Raw genomic sequence first — 10,146 nt, 5'->3', positions numbered from 1 at the left:
TGTGGCTGCAGGACGGTGAACAGTGTCGACTATGGCTCAGTGATGTCATGGTCCATCCGACACATGTAATTTTTGAAATTGAGGAGCCATGTAGTTGCGCAGCCTTTATGTCCCATTTGCACTCTTACAAGAGCCTTTAGGAATGAGACAATATCTCTTATATTATGCTATAATGATTTGGATAGTCAAGCATCGCTCGTGAATTTTGTCAGGTAACATAGCTTTCATAATGGCATTCTAGTTCTAACCTTTGAGTGCACTATCATTCATTTTGCCCTTATAACCTTCGGATTCCTTCCTGCATCTAGTACTCGGAGCTCAAGGTGACCTAGATACCAGACAAGTGATTCTGGTGATCAGTGGATTCCAGGTGGCAACTGGCAAGGCATGACTAATCTTCCCTAACAATTCTTAAATGTAAACAGTTAAACAGAGTTGCAGAAAATAAAAACAGTAAAGATTTATGGTCTAACAAATAAACATGTAGACTATTCTAGTTTTGCACACAAGACACTGTAATGTCTCAGTTTCAAATAAAAGAAAACATCTCCACATTCTCAGATCCCCAAACCCCCTAACTCTATTACTAACTGTTTTTTTCTGACTTTTTAACAGACATGCCTTAGATTTTTATAGTTGTCCATGATCTTTACCCAGACCTGCCCAACTTTTTGCTTCACAGTGAGTTAATTTGACAGTAAACAACTTTTGTACTTTGAACTCAGATTAAAGCAACTGAAACAAATTGAGAATGAAAGGGGAAAGTGCGACAAAAGGCAAGAAACTGGGATATTCTTAAAGCATCTGAGAAAATGGATCAGCAGAGGATTAACTGGGCTTGTCTCTGCCAACCAAGAAAAGTTGGATTGCACGAAATGCTTTCTTGTGATTATCTAATCTTTTACCATTTTCCCTCATATTCCACTACAGTACATTTTTCAAAATGCACTGATTCGAGATGTTGTGTGCCACAGTCAGAGAACTCCAAGTACAGTACTTTTTGGATTGCACAAATATGTTAGAGCCGCAGAACAAACATTTGGTCAGAGATACATTTATACAGAAGTGGTTTCAAGAGAGCTCCCTGACCCTGAGGCGGTGGTGGGTTCCATTGGAGATTTTTTAAAAATAGAATATTATGTTTCATTTCCTCTTATTTCTTCTTTTGTATCAAAGTGTGAGTGTGAGAATGCGTATAATGAAGAAAAAATCAACAGCAGGAACAAAGGCATAGATACAGGTTCATTGAAAAGTCTACAGTAGTGACTCCAGAGGGCTGCATTCTAAAACAATCTTAAAATGATGGTAGTCAGAGTTTTCTGCAAAAGTAATTTGCCAGATGGTAGAAAAATAAATATAGAGCTTGGGGCATAAAAAATGGCAAAGTACGCTAGAACTTTTGTAGTTGTTCTAAATTTTAGTTGCTATAGTGTTGGTGAACTTTACTATAGAAGTAAGAAACAAAAAACAACAGGATATAGGAAATCATGTGTCATATATTGTCCTTCTTTAAGCATTTTCTCCCTGTGATTTGTTCAATCCCTGAATATGAGGAGAGAAATTTACACTTTTGACTTTTATTCTAAAATGAGGAAGAGATGAAGTTTTAAAGCTATTTCTGGAAGCACTCCATGTGTCTGCCCAGCTGTTGAGCTCTGGGAAAGGATACTATGAAAAAAATGTGCAAGCTATTTCTGTTAGCACCTCTTGTCTCTTCAATACATTTCATTTGCCAAATGTGCAAACACAAGTACTACTGCTCATTTGTATTGGCTCCAACCCTGCCTCTGGGTTCATGAACATAGCTGCTTTCAGGTCTATGATAACTGCAACTATTTTAGGCACGTTTTAGCCCATATATCACTGATATAGGTCTCAGAAACCATTGTCCTTTTGTGGGAGTGATGAAAATAGGTTTTACTCCATATTTCCCATTTGCAAAGCAATTTCTCCAGTACAGTTGAATAAAACCTATCCAAATTAATAGCTCTTGCAAAAACACGTTTTTCTGTCAAGAATGGAATTCAAGGCAAGAGTGACAAAAGCTTTCACAATAAGCAATCTTCAGACGATACCAGGAGACCACAAATCTGGTGAAATCTACTGATTGACTAAATGCCATATATTTGTAGTGTAACCACCACAGATGTCTTTTGAATTTTTATAAAATTATATTTATCCCTTCAAAAGAAAATAAAAGAAACAAAAATATGCTTTCTAAGCTTCAATCTATACACACATTCCTAGAATCAAATCGCATTTAACTCAATTACAGTGTCTATAGCAAAAACCTACACCCTGTAGCTGGTCCATTGGATCAGAAGGATTTCACTCATGGACTTAACTGCTCTGGCTGGAAGAGTAGTTAAATCCATGAGTTAAATTGGCACACTGAAGTAATAATTTTCTTATTAATTGATATTGCCTAGCAAAAGAAATTAAATTGTCCATACTTTAACTGGTAGAAATGTTCTACGCCATTCAAAAGCATTTTCCTAGTGGCTTGAAACATTTATATCTCATTAACATGAATCATATGATCTCTAGTGTTTGTTTTGAATGTTAGATATCCACTGTTGTAAAATTTCCATCTGTTTTACAACTAAGTCAGAGAACTGGCACCAAATCAAATTGGTTGAGCATTGGAAAGATGGCTGATGAGCTGATAAAACCATTTAATTGGGGAAGGTGTGCACAGGAGGCAAGCAAAAATCCTATCTCAGAGAGAAAAGAAATCTGTGTGTTTGTGTGCGTGCACATGTGTAACATAAGAGATAAAGAGTATGTGAGAAGAAGCAAGATAGATGTAATCTTCAGTGCCGGTCCTGTCATTAGGTAGAGAAAGGCAAAAGGCAACTTGCTAATGCAGTAGATACTAACAGGCCGCAACACCTGTGTTTGGTTGTTCCCCTTTGTTGGAGGTCAGAAGTGCATATATTTTAGGGCACTTCTACACTGACTCAGAATTGAAGCTGTCCCTAGACCGTGGTGGCCATAAAATGCACATTGCCAATGTGTGTGGCAGTGCACATTTAAGACAATACAAAACATTCTTAAAAGTATCAGGAAAGTCCAAGTGCAGCCAAAAGATGCGCTGCAGCAGACGCCAGTGTATCTCAGATCCAGGGTGAAATTGGTTCCACAAAATGTGGAACACATTGCAGACACCTGCCCCTGCTGAAGCTCAGTAAATAATCCAGAACAGGGGCTGCCAAAAAGCACCCCAAGAGCATGGCTGAGCAGCAGGGACTAAGTGACCCCCTATGATGGGTAATTGATTACCCCTGCCATTGCCATCCCCTTTATTATTCCGTATACCTCTGGTGCACTGATGCTCATATCTTCTGGAACTGGGAAAACATTCTGCAAAATTATTTGAGGCTAGATTCCATGTTCAATGTAATTACCTTCCTGTTTTCAGATCGGTTCCAGGCAACCAGATTATCTGCACAGCGAAATTTGTTTTCCCCAAATTAGTTCCAAGATGGATTATAGACTCAGTGTAGAAGTGCCTATAGATTGTCCTGGACTGCCTAAATTCTCCTGAAGTGGAGTACAGGATGCTGGCCTTTTAAGGTTGTCACTCTAGCTAGTTTCCATATGTGTTAGATTGTCACTCTAGCTAGTTTCCACATATGGAATAAATAAAATTTGGAATGGGTACCATTCTGTTTTGTTTTCCACAGATAGATAGATAGATAGATAGATAGATAGATAGATAGATAGATATACACACATACATACACACACACACACACACACATATATATATATACACACACACACATACATACATACATACATACATATACATACATACATACATACGCCAGCTCTGGTCAAATAATAATAATAATAATAATAATAATAATAATAATAATAATAATAATAATAATAATCCTTTATTTCTACCCCGCCCCCATTTCCCAAAAGGGATTTGGGGTGGCTTACAAAGCACTCGTAATGTAAAAATACATACGATGCAATAAATACAGATACATCAATATCAAAGGAAAACATAATTCACATCATCAATACAAAACAATACCACAGTAAAATCAATCAACCCTAAAATGCACATAAATAAAATGTTACGGTAATTATAGACATAACATGAATAACAACCAACTAGTCAAATTATTTTTGCAATGAAGGCACAAAATCTCACAAGTATTCTCCCTTTTTCTGAGAGTAAAAATACAATCACATTCACAACCCTTTTTTGACATCCCTAATCAGCTACTTGAGAAAGGTGCCTTGCTTTCTCTCATGGGAGAAGCAACCATAAATGCATCACTACACTTGTACTGACCAAGCATTCTACTTTGAGAAATGTCATTCACTGACTCCTAGGACTTCAGCTACTCATATTCTCTGCAGGCTTGACCCAATAATTTGCTGCCTATGGTGTATGTGAAAGGCTGACTGTTCTGTTTCTGTATTTTTGTGGATCCTTTGATAATAACATAGCCACCCACATTTTACATATGTGTCACAATTAATGAGTGGTAAAATGAATCAAGTTAATGAGATAAAACCCACAAACTTTCCCTTGCTGAAACTTTGTGCCTGAATTAATCATGATATGATACAGTTCACTTGTAGGTTTCTTACCACCATTTCAGGGTAACATGTTTATTCGTTAAGGTTCATCTACAGTTTTGGATTCTGTTGCATTTATTATTACAATTTATTTTCCTCTACTAGATATCAGGCTATAGTTTTGGCCACTTGAATCCCAAGGCTTTTCACCACATTCACCAATGTCTTATGTTTTTAAACTATTAATCCCTAGTATCTTTAGGCTGCCTTTTCAGAAAATTATTTCTACAGCTGACATAAAAGTGACAGTCCCTTTCCAACTTCTGGTGCTAGCGCTCCTTCTGGCACTAGCCTTTAAGTCAAAATGCTATTCGTATGTCAAAGCGAAACCAGGACTGAATGATAGCTCTTAACTCAAATTCTCTTAAATTGGGACACTCTTAAGTAGAGGTTCCACTGTATTCAGAAATGCTATTTTGCAAAAAGGAAGAAGAATAGTAATAGCCAAATTCTTCCGGAAATCCTTCAGATGTAGGTTTCTCGGGTGAGTATTGAAACCCCAGATGTGTCAGTTTTCATTCCGCTAAAAAGCTGCCCAAAAGCTATAGTGTATGTCTAGAAGAAAATATGCATTTAGGTGAAAAATTTTTCATGCATGTTGGAATAAATCTTTCAAGAGAAACATGCCCCTGCCATTGACTTCTGCTTCCTAAGAAGTGTGTATCTGATACTTGTGCAGTAATGTTAAATAGCCTCTAAATACTAGCTACAGATAATCATATTCCTTCAGAGGTAAGTCTTAATCATTTCAGTGTGCTGAGCATTGTAACCCTACAGGGATTAGGTGCTGTGTCTTTGAAAGACTTCTCACATATCTCCTTTGCTGTGTTTTTGTACTTGCTGAACTCCAGCCATATTCTTTGATCAAGCATACTCTGCCCAAATCACCATCTACTCTCATTCCTCCTCCTTTCTTTATATCTCACTTTCCCCCTAAAACTGGGACTAAAAGTGCTTTAGAATTTAAAACAAGTATGGTATAACTGAAAGAGACAAAGATGAACATTAAAATGGAATCAAGCTCTCTATCATATGGAAATAATGTCAAACATGTGATAAAGGCTGAATCTACGCTGCCATATATTCCAGGATCGAACATTAAAATAGTATTAAGCTATCCACCATATGGAAATAATTTCCAATATGTGATGAAGACTGGATCTACACTGCCCTATATTCCAGGACCTGACATCAGATTATCTTTTTATCGCAGATTATCAGGCAGTGTAGACTCATATAATCCAGTTCAAAGCAGATAATCTGGGATCAGATCCTGGAATATAGGGCAGTGTAGATTCAGCCAAAGTCAATAAATACAATTCAAATAAGTACAATAAAACTATGCATTAAAATTGTATTAAATTCTTTCTTTAAAAGCTTCATTTCTAAAACCTGCCGGAATAAAGAAAAACTACCTTCCATTGACAGACAGCAAAGGGAGCGGGCATTCTAGTCTCTCTAGGAAGCAAGTTCCAGACCCAATGGGCTGTCATTGAGGAGGTCCTATCTTGTGCCTTCACCAGTTGTGAGGTATCAGGACTCAGAGAAGAATATCACAACCTGGGCAGGTTCTTAGACAGAATCAGATTTCAATATAGCCACCTAGTTAGTAGCAGCTTTTGGCTTCCATGTCAGTGAAGAAGAATCTGCTCCCAGTTTTAGTTCTCTTAAAGTTCTCTTGAAGTTCAGACTTCAAAAGAGCTGTCAAAGGTGCTAAACATTATCCCCAACATTTGGATCAAAATCACTACATCCTGTCATGAGACCCAACTATTTCCACTACCGTTGGTGAAACTATATATGTTTTCTCCCTATTTATGTCATGAAATTAATTATTTCTTTCTGAATTTACTGGATGAATGTTTTGATATAGGTATCAGGATATAGGATATATCTTTTTACAGGATTGGTGTGGTCTAATAGTTTAAGTGTTGAATTATGAATTTTTAAGTAATTGTTCAGCCTTGAAATTGGTGATCTTTGGAAAGTCACACCCTCTCAGCCCCAAAAGAAGGCAAAGATAACCCCCCCCCCCTCATGACACGTTACCAAGAAAAGTCCACGATAGGCTCCTTTTAGGATCACCATAGATCAGAAACTACTTGAAGAAACACAACAACAAGAAAAATATGTGCAAACAACAACCCAAATCTAAAGCTGTTATGAAAGAAACTTGGATTATAGCCTTTCTTTTCCTTGCTTGACTATGTATTTGCGATTAGATTGCAGTGATGTAATTGTTTTGCAGTGAAGATGAAAAATGGCAGTTGACAAAATTGCCAAATTTAGTACACCACTTAAGGGGCCTGGAAATAAAAGTACTTTTTAAAGTACTAGCATCATTTTTAGGGTGCAATGTTTTGAAATAAATATTTAACTGCTCTTTATAGTATACTTTTTGATCTTCTGTTGAATTCCAAAAGAAAGAAGGTAAGGAAAGGCATGTCTGTTACATGCATAAGTCTTTGACACTGGAAGTGTAGTTATTCTCTTATTCTGGAGGAGGTGGGAAAAATTGGGGAGGCACAAGTATAAACTTAAATTAGCAAAACATATATTTGTCTCTGGAATATGAGTGTAAATATACAGGTACAGACCTGTATGTAATCTCTTTTCTGCCTTAAGGTGTATATAAGGGCAGTGTTTTGTGGAACTGCTGTAATATCAATAACAATAGCAGCAACAATAAAACACCTTTTTCCTTCAGTCAAGGTATAGCTGTAGGGACTAAGTGTATTTGCAGGTTTATATACACACTGCACGTTTATATAAACATTTAGAATTCCCCCATTGCATGAAAAATACTTTAGGTTTTATATAAGAAATATAAAAAGGCCAACTACAGAGTATCAAGTATATAATACCACCTATAAAATACATGTCTGGTTATAAATTAAATGCCAACATCAGATGGTTTGTCAAGGACAGAACGCCACAAGATCAAAGATAACAGAGTTTATTGGATAACAGAACTCAAAATGCCCGTAAAATACAAGGGCCAGGCAGTATTAGCCTTTAAAAGCAAAAAGGGGCAAGGAAAAACGTTCAAAAGATAAACCGGATTAAACCGGAGTTTAATCCGGGTAAAAACAAAACAGCTTGCTTCAGCCTGGGGATAAACAAAACAGAAGCCGGGGAACAAAGTGTTCAAAAGAATGCAATTAATTGGCAGCAGATTCCTCTCTGCTGCCAGCACTGTGCTTTGAGTAACTTGAGTCACTCCTCCACACAGCAGGCAAGATTTCCAATACACACAGATCAGCCGAGGATTGAAGCAGTAGAGTAGACCCAGTTCCTTTCCGTAGTTCAAGCCAGAAGCAGAACGTTTGTAGTTTCACCAAGTCCGAGTAGGGGGAAGTCAAGCCGTGGTCAGTTCAGTCCGAAATCCAAAGCAGGAGATGGCGTCCGTCAAGAAGACGACGGAAGGTCAAAGCTAATGAGATTAAGCACAAGTTTGCACAAACAAAAGCCCACACAATTCCTCCTGCCGTCTGACCCCAAATTCCAAAACAACTTACGTATCAGCACACGAAAACACACCAGTCTTCAGGAAAGCGTCCCACACAGATCCCAAGCGTTCGTCCAGATTACCTTGCCCAACGCAATTTGCAATTGCTCCCAAGCCTCATTTTATGCCAGTTACAAATCCTCATCACTATCAGCTGCCCTCCTTAACCCGGGCATTTCCTCATCACTTTCCTCATCAGAGCTGGAACACCTCTGACTACGCCCCACAGCATCCCCAGCTGTGGATCCCGTCCCATCCCTCCAGCTTGTCCATGGGTCTAATCCTGAAGGTCCCCATTCATCTTCCATCCCATCATTGCCAATGGCACCCAATTCCTCCCTCACCCGAGTCCAATCCATCTCATCCTCCTCCGAGCTAACCAGCCCCTCCTCCATTCTCTCCGTAAACCCCTCAAAAGACTCTTCGTCAGATGGTGCTGCAAAGATATCTCGCAGTCTCTTTCTTTCTCGCTCCTCGAGAGTATCTGACTCTCGAGGAGTCTTACGCCCACGTCTGCCAGTAACAGAGCCATGAGGCTCAATCATAACATGGTTAATACTGAGGATTATTTATTGCATTTCAAACATCTGGATTTTATGCATATTTTATACAATCTTGTTTAAATAAATAATACAGTATGCATAAGATTCTGATGTTTGATATTCCATATGTGATTATTAATATGTAATTCTGGTCTTGAGTCTTCTACAGCTTTCATCAAAGCTCAGATCATATGAGAAAAATAAGTTGAAGGTTGGTGTGAAGGAGGCAATGCCCAGACTGGGCTTGAAGACAAGGAAGGAGAGACTGGGAGAAACGGATATAAGAAAAGTAGAAGTATGTCTCTGCGACTGTCAGACAGGGTTTTGAATCTGATAGAGATAAGGTTTTGGTTTTGAGAAGGGTGGATTTGAAGAGACAGAGTTGAATTGAGGAGAGGTAGGATAGGCAATCAGAAGAGAGAATAACTATGGTTCTGGGCGCCTAAGAGAATAGACTAATAGATAAATATGTTTATTAATCCAATACTTGTTTTAAATCTGTCTCTGGCAGTTCCTATTAAGACCAGGCCTGTAGCTGGGGGGGGGGGGGGTTAGGGGTTCAAACCACCCCTGAAATTTTTCAGGTTAAAAAAAACCCTGGTTTACTCATGAATTGTAACTGGTTAACCAAATCCGCATGCTAAGTCTATGAGACACAAAAAATTAAGAGTCCCTCCAGGCACTATCTCAAGCAGATATTGACAGATCTGTAGTGGCGGGGGGTGGGGGGGTGGGGGTGGGGGTTAGGGGTTAACCCCCCCCCCCCCAAATTTTCAAAACCCCCTCCAAATTTTTTTTCTGCCTACGGTCCTGATTAAGACTATATTGAATTCAGGTCAATTCTACCACATAGAACCCACCCAAAACACAGACACAAATCTGCATTAAAGAGATCACCGTGAGACCCAGAAAACTGATCCAGAAAGGGATTAAGACAAAACAGCATGAATGGTAGGACTATAAGGGTTGGAACTGCAAGGCCAGCCTGGGAGATGTGATCTGTCACAGTTGGATCTTCACCAACATTTGACTCCCAAAATTCAGATTTTAAAGTAGATGGGGAGGGGAGTGTACATGGGCAAGCTATTCATTTTAGCTTGACTCACAACAGTCTTGTCAGCTGCTTTTAGCAGTAGGTGTTCTGCATGCTTTGGGCATAGTTTTGTATCTCATATTGTACATTTCAGAATGAGGCCATCTAAAGCTGGCAAGCACAACTGCATATTGGGACTAAGTAAATTGCTCAGGTTTTGATGCTGGGATTGCTTTTGAGTTGGAAGCAAATCAGTTTTCTTTACTCTCAGATCCAGGATGGGTAAAGATTAATACATTCTTCTCTCTCTGGAACACGCAGACTGCCTTCTTGTGCTGTTATAATACAAAGCCATCTGCAAAATGTTTCCTTTATTCCTTTGGATTTTGGCTCGCATTCCAAACTAAATTTAAATGCAACACCAGTTCTACTGTCTAATGACTGAATAATTAGGCTTTTAA

At 38.6% G+C, this 10,146-nt stretch overlaps 1 long non-coding RNA gene across 1 annotated transcript; it reads right to left on the bottom strand.

Annotated features, from left to right (window-relative positions):
- Positions 1-7,544: 7,544 nt before the first annotated feature.
- Positions 7,545-8,622, bottom strand: LOC134297453 (uncharacterized). The gene is made up of 2 exons (XR_010004208.1): positions 8,121-8,622; positions 7,545-8,035 (listed from the first exon to the last, which is right to left on the bottom strand). It is a non-coding gene; the product is annotated as an uncharacterized LOC134297453 (long non-coding RNA).
- Between the last annotated feature and the right edge of the window lie 1,524 nt (positions 8,623-10,146).

This window comes from Anolis carolinensis, chromosome 3, assembly GCF_035594765.1.
Source record: "Anolis carolinensis isolate JA03-04 chromosome 3, rAnoCar3.1.pri, whole genome shotgun sequence".
Lineage (NCBI taxonomy): Eukaryota > Metazoa > Chordata > Lepidosauria > Squamata > Dactyloidae > Anolis > Anolis carolinensis.
This window is presented reverse-complemented; position numbering and strand designations above follow the sequence as displayed.